Genomic DNA, 10,831 nt, shown 5'->3' with positions numbered 1-10,831 from the left:
TTACCCTACCCCTAGCTAGCTCAGGCTACGGGGAACTAGACCGGCGTCCCATCTGGCTCGCCCCGGTAAACAAATAATGATGGCGCCCCGCGTGCTCCATGACGACGGCGGCTCTCAGCCCCTTATGGAAGCAAGGAGACGTCAGCAAGGATTTGACAGCCCCGACAGCTGTCCTTCCGCAGGGCTCCAGCTCTCCTCCGACGGCCACGACATCACATGAACAGGGTGCCAAAACCTCTCCGACTGCCACGACGGCATGTACTTAGGGCTCTAGCTCCTCTCTGCTAGACACGTTAGCACACTGCTACACCCCCATTGTACACCTGGACCCTCTCCTTACGCCTATAAAAGGAAGGTCCAGGGCTCTCGTACGAGAAGGTTGGCCGCGCGGGAGGACGGGCCGGCGCATAAGGCTTTCTCTCTCCCTCGCGGACGCTTGTAACCCCCTACAGCAAGCGCACCCGACCTGGACGCAGGGCAACACGAAGGCCGCGGGTTTCCCCCTTTGCCTGTTTTCTTCCCCCCTTCGTGCTCCGTCTCGCGCCGACCCATCTGGGCTGGGGCACGCGGCGACAATTCACTCGTCGGTCCAGGGACCCCCCGGGGTCGAAACGCTGATAGTTGGCGCGCTAGGTAGGGGCCTGCTGCGTGTTGACGAACAACTTCCCGTCAAGCTCCAGATGGATAGTCTCCAGCAACCTTTCCAACCCGGGATGGTGCTCCGTTTCGGGAGTCTTGAGTTCATGTCCCTCGACGGCAGCTACGACATGATACTCCTTCCTCCGCCACGCGACAACGACAATGGCGGTAGTCAGCCCGCCCACCGGCGGCGGAATCGACGACGTCTTCCCCACGTGGCGGAAGAACAACATCCGGGTTTGTCCCGTCACCTCCCCCGCCGATGGAGGAGGAGGCGGGGCAACCATGGCCAAGCAGGAGGCGGCACCTCGTCGGCTGTCAATCAAGTCGACGACGCCGGTGCCCCAGCGGGGGACACGTCGGGCTTCGACTTTGCTTCTGAGACGAAGACGAGCGCCGTTTCCCCGCAACACGCCAACTCCGAGCAGACGGACGACGTCGGCACGCTCGAGAAGGACTTGCTGGGCGTTGCCCTCGTACCTGAGACAACGGTGCAGTCCGCCCCTGACGCGACTTCGTCACCGCCCGTCGACCAAGAGGTACTGACCGATTCCCATCTCGTACCTTTTGGATTCAGCCTCGACCCACCAAGCGACTTCGCTTTGGTGGAAGCCTTCATAGAGGCATGCACCAACCCTCCGGGGTACCATATGTGGTCGCCCTGGGACAGACTGACGGCCGTATCGACCTACGGACCCTCGGGTTCCGAGGAAGATGACGAGCCCGACTTTTGTTGGGATTTCTCCGTGCTTGGTAACCCCAGTGCCATGCGGGACTTTATGACCGCATGCGACTACTGCCTCTCCGATTGTTCCGATGGTAGCCGCAGCTTCGGCGACGGGGACTACGGCCCAAGTCGTGAATGTTTCCACGTCGATCTAGGGGGTCCCGGTGAAGGCAACCATCTTGGTGTGCCGGAAAACGGCGATCCCCCTAGGCCTGCGCCTCGCGTTGACATCCTTCGGGAGCTAGTTGTGGTCCCAGTCCCTACGGAGGGTCAGGACACACAGCTCGAGCAAATCCGCGAGATGCAGGCCAGGCTCGATGAGGGAGCAGGAACACTTGAGCAGTTCCGACAGAACATCGGGCGGGAATGGGCAAACCAAGCTCCAGCCGGAGAAGCGCGTCATTGTAAGGAAAATGGACCCCGGCCATTTGGCTATTTGAGTTTTGGTGTTTGATGATCAACACAATCCGTGAACTAATAAGTTTCTGTAGTGTATATGTTTGTAGTTCACAGGATGCAAGAAGTACCTGGACTAAGGAATTGAGGAAAGCAACACCTCAAAAGAAGACATTAAGAAGATTAAAGAAAAGTCCAAGGTTGAAGGCGTGTGCTGCCTGCGGACTGTCTGTGCGTGGAGCACCGGACTGTCCGGTGGCACACCGGACTGTCCGGTGCCCACACGCCGGACTGTCCGGTGCACTTGGGAACTCCAGCCCAACGGCTAGTTCCAGGTGGCACTCGGAGAAAAGACCACCGGACTGTCCGGTGTAAAAAGCCTGCGGCGCCAACGGTCACCTGCTCTGACAGAGCAACGGCTAGGCGCACCGGACATGCTACAGTGCGCTGTCCGGTGCACCACCGGACTGTCCGGTGTGCCGCAGAGGACTGCAGCTTTTTTCCAACGGCTAGTTTGAAGTTGGGGCCTATAAATACTTGACCCAACCGACCATTTGAAGGAGTGGGAGCCCAAGCAACATACCAAGCAATATTGTAGACATTCCCAAGTGCTCTTACACCCAAGTGCTTAATAGAATCACTCGGTGATTAGCGTAGGTGCTTTGCGAAGTGCTTAAGTTAGTTAGACCGCTCTAGCGCTTGCTCTAGGTGAACCCTAGTTAGTTGAGTGAGTTTAGACAAACCACACAACCCCTCGGCTCTTGCGTGAGTCGTTGTAATTGTACCGAGTGGGGCGAGAGTCTTGCGAGACCGTGACAACCGTGTTTGTGTCACGGCCGCCACCGTGTACGGAGGGAACGAGGCCCGCGGTGTTTCGGCCGGAAGCTCGATAGTGGAGACGGCGGGGAGCGTTCGAGAGGAGCTGGAAGCGGAGCACCACTTGCGTGTGGAGAAGGCCCACGGCTCTCTTCGGAGTTACTCGACCGAAGGTGCTTGGCCCTCGCGTGGGCTTCCCTTTGCGTAGGGGCACCAACGAGGATTAGTCGGAACCTTGCGTGGTTCCGGATACCTCGGTAAAAATACCGGCGTCGTCCATGAGAGTTTGCATCTCTACTTTGCTCTTTAAGTTTCCGCATTTATATTAAGCATTTAAGTTTCAATCTTGTATTCATACCTATATAGTGTAGATTGGAACTTAGCCTTTGCGGTAGAGATAGCAACACTTAGACAAAACCTAGTTTGCACATTCTAGTTTGTTTATTTGCATAGGTTTTGCTCTAGGGATTTAATTGTGGCCTAGTTTAGTGAAAGTTTTAGAAGTCCTAATTCACCCCCCCTCTTAGGCGTCACACGTTTCCTACAAGTGGTATCAGAACCTGGTTTGGCTCATTTGAAACGCTTTAGCTTCACCGCTAAAAGAGCCGACGCTTTTTAGAGGAAGGGATGGATACCCATAGGCCACCACATTTCGACGGCACTAACTTTCCCTATTATAGTGCTAGAATGGCTTGTTACCTAGAGGCCATTGATTTAGGTGTTTGGAGAGTCACTCGTGACGGGATGAAACCCCTCAAGAATCCCGAGAAACCCACCACGAGTGAGGAAAAAGAAATTCATTTAAATGCTAGAGCCAAAAATTGCTTATATGAATCTCTTAGCATGGATATTTTTAATCAAGTGTTTACCTTGAAAACTGCTAATGAGATTTGGCTAAAATTGCATGAGCTCCATGACGGCACAACTAATGTCCGTGAGCAAAAACATTGCCTAGTCTTAAATGAGTACAATTCTTTTGTTATGAAAGATGATGAGCTTGTTAGAGATATGTATTCTCGTTTGAATCTAATTATAAATGAGCTCAACTCTATTGACATTAATAAGCTAGGTGATGCAGACATTGTGAGGAAGATTATCTCCCTGCTACCTCAACGAAGATATGGGAGCATCATCACCATCCTTCACAACATGGAGGACTTGAGCAACATGACCCCGACCATTGTGATTGGGAAAATCGCGGCTTTTGAAATGTCGCGAAAAATGTGCCGGGGAGAGGAGCCAACTTCCTCAAAGCCATATGCTTTTGCATGTGATGAGAGGAAGGGTAAAAAGAAGGCTTCCACACCAAGTTCCTCAAGTGAAGAAGAGGAAGAAGAAGAGAGTGATGATGATGAAGATAATCAACCATGCACATCATCCTCCGAGGACGAAGAAACAATCCGATGCGTCGGAAAGGTAATGGGGATGATCCGCAAGATTAATCTAATGGGTGTACCCTTGCAGGTCGAAGATATTGAGAGCACCTAGAGGGGGGGTGAATAGGTGATCCTGTAAAACTTAAAAACTTAAGCCACAAAACTTTGATTAAGCGTTAGCACAGTTAATGCCAAGTGGCTAGAGAGAAGATCTTGCACAATACGATAACCACAAGGAGTTCAACACAGAGAAGACACAGTGGTTTATCCCGTGGTTCGGCCAAGTACAAAACTTGCCTACTCCACGTTGTGGCGTCCCAACGGACGAGAGTTGCACTCAACTCCTCTCAAGTGATCCAATGATCAACTTGAATACCACAGTGTTATGCTTTTCTTTTCTTATCGCGTTCGCGAGGAATCTCCACAACTTGGAGTCTCTCGCCCTTACACTTGAAGTTCACAAAGAAGCACGGAGTAAGGGAGGGAAGCAACACACATAAATCCACAGCAAAATGCGCACACACACGGCCAAGAATCGAGCTCAAAAGACTATCTCAAAGTTCTCACTAGAACGGAGCTCGAATCACTGAGAATGACAAACGAATGCGCAAAGACTGAGTGTGGATGATCAAGAATGCTCTAAGGTTGCTTGGTGTACTCCTCCATGCGCCTAGGGGTCCCTTTTATAGTCCCAAGGCAGCTAGGAGCCGTTGAGAGCAAATCTGGAAGGCCAATCTTGCCTTCTGTCGTCGGGTGCACCGGACAGTCCGGTGCACACCGGACACTGTCCGGTGCCCGATTTCCTTCCTAAAATGGCGCAGCCGACCGTTGCTGATCTGGGAGCCGTTGGCGCACCGGACATGTCCGGTGCACACCGGACAGTCCGGTGCCCCTTCCGACCGTTGGCCCGGCCACGTGTCGCGCGCAGATTCCGCGGCCGACCGTTGGCCCGGCCGACCGTTGGCTCACCGGACAGTCCGGTGAATTTTAGCCGTACGCCGTCGGCGAATTCCCGAGAGCGGCCACTTCACGCCGAGTCAGCCTGGCGCACCCGACACTGTCCGGTGCACCACCGGACTGTCCAGTGTGCCAGACTGAGCTGAGTCTTGGCTGTACACAGCCAAGCCTTTTTCACCTCTTTTCTTTTCTTCTTCTTTCTGTTTCTAACACTTAGACAAGTATATTAGTACACAAAACCAATGTACTAAGGCTTAGAAACATACCTTTACTCTTGATTTGCACTTTGTCTATCCATGAGCATAAATTCACATTTAAGCACTTGTGTTGGCACTCAATCACCAAAATACTTAGAAATGGCCCAAGGGCACATTTCCCTTTCAATCTCCCCCTTTTTGGTGATTTATGCCAACACAACATAAAGCAACTAGAACAAGTGCAATATCACTTCAAATAAAACTCAAATTTATTTTGATTCCATTTTGGCATATATGGATCATCCTTTGCCACCACTTGGTTTGTTTTTGCAAATCAAACTCAAATCTCTATCTCTAAGTCGAACACACATGTTGAAGCATAAAGAGAGTCATTCCAAAAGAGATTGATCAAAGATTTCAAAAACTCCCCCTATTTCCCATAATCAACACTTCTCCCCACAAGAGGCCAACTTTTGACAAAAGAGACAATGCAAGAGTTTTGACAAAACAAAAAGCTCTATTTTACTATTTTCAAAATTTCTCAAGTGGTAGCTGATCCATTTATTGCTTTGGCCTTTATTTTCTCCCCCTTTGGCATCAAGCACCAAAACGGGATCAATCTTGGCCCGATAACCCCATTGCCTCACCAAAATCTTCAATTAAGAGCAAATGGCAATAAGAGTTCATGAGATGAACTTGGAAAAGTTACCCTCTCATCGGAGTGCAGTGGAAGTCTTTCATGGTCCAAGTCCACCTTTTCCCTTTCAAACCTCCTTTGAGACTAAAACAAGCAAACTCAAGCACATGGTCAGTCTCAAAGGGTCAAGTTGTAACACATCTCCCCCTAAACATGTGCACCACTTTGCAACGGACTTGTGAGGTCCAGGGAGTGTTTGTACAACTTGAGCACCATTATTAAGCAACAAAATGCAGAAGGAACATGATCAAAAGCATAAACACATGTATGCTACAATTCAATCCAAGTTCCGCGAATCTAAGACATTTAGCTCACTACGCAGCCTGCAAAAGGTCTTCTCATCTAGAGGCTTGGTAAAGATATCGGCTAGCTGGTTCTCGGTGCTAACATGAAACACTTCGATATCTCCCTTTTGCTGGTGGTCTCTCAAAAAGTGATGCCGGATGTCTATGTGCTTTGTGCGGCTGTGTTCAACAGGATTTTCCGCCATGCGGATAGCACTCTCATTATCACATAGGAGTGGGACTTTGCTCAGATTGTAGCCAAAGTCCCGAAGGGTTTGCCTCATCCAAAGTAGTTGCGCGCAACACTGCCCTGCGGCAACATACTCGGCCTCAGCGGTGGATAGGGCAACGGAGGTTTGTTTCTTAGAGTTCCACGACACCAGGGACCTTCCTAAGAATTGGCACGTCCCTGATGTACTCTTCCTATCGACCTTACATCCAGCATAGTCGGAATCTGAGTATCCAACCAAGTCAAAGGTAGACCCCTTTGGATACCAGAGCCCGAAGCAAGGCGTAGCAACCAAATATCTAAGAATTCGCTTCACCGCCACTAAGTGACACTCCTTAGGATCGGATTGAAATCTAGCACACATGCATACGCTAAGCATAATATCCGGTCTACTAGCACATAAATAAAGTAAAGACCCTATCATTGACCGGTATGCTTTTTGATCAACGGACTTACCTCCTTTGTTGAGGTCGGTGTGTCCGTCGGTCCCCATCGGAGTCTTTGCGGGCTTGGCGTCCTTCATCCCAAACCGCTTCAGCAAGTCTTGCGTGTACTTCGTTTGAGAGATGAAGGTGCCATCCTTGAGTTGCTTCACTTGGAACCCAAGGAAGTAGTTCAACTCGCCCATCATAGACATCTCGAATTTCTGCGTCATCACCCTGCTAAACTCTTCACAAGACTTTTTATTAGTAGAACCAAATATTATGTCATCGACATAAATTTGGCACACAAAAAGATCATTGTCACAAGTCTTAGTGAAAAGAGTTGGATCGGCTTTCCCAACCTGGAAAGCATTAGCAATTAAGAAGTCTCTAAGGCATTCATACCATGCTCTTGGGGCTTGCTTAAGTCCATAGAGCGCCTTAGAGAGCTTACACACGTGGTCGGGGTACCGTTCATCCTCGAAGCCAGGGGGTTGCTCCACGTACACCTCCTCCTTGATTGGCCCATTGAGGAAAGCGCTCTTCACATCCATTTGGTACAACCTGAAAGAGTGGTGAGCGGCATATGCTAGCAAGATACGAATGGACTCTAGCCTAGCCACAGGAGCAAAAGTCTCCTCAAAGTCCAAACCTGCGACTTGGGCATAACCTTTTGCCACAAGTCGAGCCTTGTTCCTCGTCACCACTCCGTGCTCGTCTTGTTTGTTGCGGAACACCCACTTGGTTCCCACAACATTTTGCTTAGGACGAGGCACCAGTGTCCAAACTTCATTGCGCTTGAAGTTGTTGAGTTCCTCCTGCATGGCCAATACCCAATCCGGATCTAGCAAGGCCTCCTCTACCCTGAAAGGCTCAATAGAAGAGACAAAGGAGTAATGCTCACAAAAATTAACTAATCGAGATCGAGTAGTTACTCCCTTGCTAATGTCACCCAAAATTTGGTCGACGGGATGATCCCTTTGAATCACCGCTCGAACTTGGGTTGGAGGTGCCGGTTGCGCTTCTTCCTCCATCACGTGATCATCTTGTGCTCCCCCTTGATCATACGCCTCCTTTTGATGAACCTGTTCATCTTCTTGAGTTGGGGGATGCACCATTGTTGAGGAAGAAGGTTGATCTTGTTCCTGTGGTCGTACATCACCAATCACCATGGTTCGTATAGCGGCCGTGGAACATCTTCTTCATCTACATCATCAAGATCAACAACTTGCTCTCTTGGAGAGCCATTAGTCTCATCAAATACAACGTCGCTAGAGACTTCAACCAAACCCAATGATTTGTTGAAGACTGTATACGCCTTTGTATTTGAGTCATAACCTAACAAAAACCCTTCTACAGCTTTGGGAGCAAATTTAGAATTTCTACCCTTCTTCACTAGAATGTAGCACCTGCTCCCAAATACACGAAAGTAAGATACATTGGGTTTGTTACCGGTTAGTAGCTCATACGAAGTCTTCATGAGGAGGCGATGAAGGTAGATCCTATTGATGGCGTGGCAAGCCGTGTTCACGGCTTCCGACCAAAAACGCTCGGGGGTCTTGAATTCTCCAAGCATCGTTCTCGCCATATCGATTAGCGTCCTGTTCTTCCTCTCTACCACACCATTTTGCTGTGGTGTGTAGGGAGCGGAGAACTCGTGCTTGATCCCTTCCTCCTCAAGGAACTCCTCCACTTGAAGGTTCTTGAACTCGGACCCGTTGTCGCTCCTTATCTTCTTCACCTTGAGCTCAAACTCATTTTGAGCTCTCCTGAGGAAGCGTTTGAGGGTCCCTTGGGTTTCAGACTTATCCTGCAAAAAGTATACCCAAGTGAAGCAGGAAAAGTCATCAACAATAACTAGACCATACTTACTTCCTCCTATGCTTAGATAGGCGACGGGTCCGAAGAGGTCCATATGTAGTAGCTCCAGGGGTCTTGAAGTGGTCATCACATTCTTGCTGTGATGCGCTCCACCCACTTGTTTACCTGCTTGACAAGCTGCACAAGGTCTATCTTTTTTGAATTGCACGTTAGTCAAACCTATCACGTGTTCTCCCTTTAGAAGCTTGTGAAGATTCTTCATCTCCACATGTGCTAAGCGGCGATGCCACAGCCAGCTCATGCTAGTCTTAGCAATTAAGCATGCATCTAGACCGGCCTCCTCTTTTGCAAAATCAACTAAATAAAGTTTGTCGTCTAATACACCCTTAAAAGCTAGTGAACCATCACTTCTTCTAAAGACAGACACATCTATATTTGTAAATAGGCAATTATATCCCATATTGCATAACTGACTAACAGATAACAAATTATATCCAAGAGACTCAACTAAAAACACATTAGAGATAGAGTGCTCATTAGATATTGCAATTTTACCTAACCCTTTTACCTTGCCTTGATTCCCATCACCGAATATTATTGAATCTTGGGAATCCTTATTCTTGACGTAGGAGGTGAACATCTTCTTCTCCCCCGTCATATGGTTTGTGCATCTGCTGTCAATAATCCAGCTTGAACCCCCGGATGCATAAACCTGCAAGGCAAATTTAGGCTTGGGTCTTAGGTACCCAACTCATGTTGGGTCCTGCAAGGTTAGCACAAATATCCTTAGGGACCCAAATGCAGGTTTTGTCTCCCTTGCATCTTGCCCCTAATTTTCTAGCAACTATCTTCCTATCCTTTCTACAAATAGCAAACGAAGCATTTAAAGCATGATATATTGTAGAAGGTTCATTAACTTTCCTAGGAACATTAACAACATTTCTCCTAGGCATATTATGAACAACATTTCTCCTACCAACATTTCTATCATGCACATAAGAAGAACTAGAAGCAAACATGGAATGAGAATTAAAGGCATTATATGCATTACAACTCCTATAACCATTTCTAGATTGTCTCCTATCATAGTACATAAAGGCATGGTTCTTTTGCACATTACTAGCCATAGGGGCCTTCCCTTTCTCCTTGGCGGAGATGGGAGCCTTATGGCTTGTCAAGTTCTTGGCTTCCCTCTTGTAGCCAAGTCCATCCTTAATTGAGGGATGTCTACCAATCGTGTAGGCATCCCTTGCAAATTTTAGCTTGTCAAATTCATTCTTGCTAGTTTTAAGTTGGGCATTAAGACTAGCTAATTCCTCATTTAATTTGGAAATTGAAACTAAATGATCACTACAAGCATCAATGTCAAAATCTTTACACCTATTACAAGTTTCAACAATTTCTACACACGAATTAGATTTATTAGCTACTTCTAGTTTAGCATGTAAATCATCATTAAAACTTTTTAACGTAGCAATAGTTTCATGACAAGAAGATAATTCACTAGAGAGCATTTCATTCCTCTTAATTTCTAGAGCAAGAGATTTCTGTGCTTCTACAAATTTATCATGTTCTTCATACAACAAATCTTCTTGTTTTTCTAAAAGCATATTCTTGTCATTCAAGGCATCAATTAATTCATTAATTTTGTCTACCTTGGTTCTATCTAATCCCTTGAATAAGCATGAGTAATCTATCTCATCATCATCACTAGACTCATCCTCACTTGAAGAATCATAAGTACTAGTATGAGTGCTTACTTTCTTCTCTCTTGCCATGAGGCAAGTGTGACGCTCGTTGGGGAAGAGGGATGACTTGTTGAAGGCGGTGGCGGCGAGTCCTTCATTTTCAGAGTCGGAGGAGGAACAATCCGAATCCCACTCCTTTCCGATATGTGCCTCGCCCTTGGCCTTCTTGTAATGCTTTTTCTTCTCCCTCTTGTTCCCTTGGTCCTGATCACTATCATTGTCGGGACAGTTAGCAATAAAATGACCAAGCTTACCGCATTTGAAGCATGAGCGCTTTCCCTTGGCTTTGGTCTTGCTTGGCTGCCCCTTGCGACCTTTAAGCGCCGTCTTGAAACGCTTAATGATGAGGGCCATCTCCTCATCATTGAGCCCGGCCGCCTCAACTTGCGCCACCTTACTTGGTAGCGCCTCCTTGCTCCTTGTTGCCTTGAGAGCAATGGGTTGAGGCTCATGAATAGGACCGTTCAACGCGTCGTCCACGTATCTTGCCTCCTTGATCATCATTCGCCCGCTTACGAACTT

Source organism: Zea mays, chromosome 3, assembly GCF_902167145.1.
Source record: "Zea mays cultivar B73 chromosome 3, Zm-B73-REFERENCE-NAM-5.0, whole genome shotgun sequence".
In the NCBI taxonomy this organism is placed as follows: Eukaryota; Viridiplantae; Streptophyta; class Magnoliopsida; order Poales; family Poaceae; genus Zea; species Zea mays.
Note: the sequence above shows the minus strand (reverse complement) of the source record.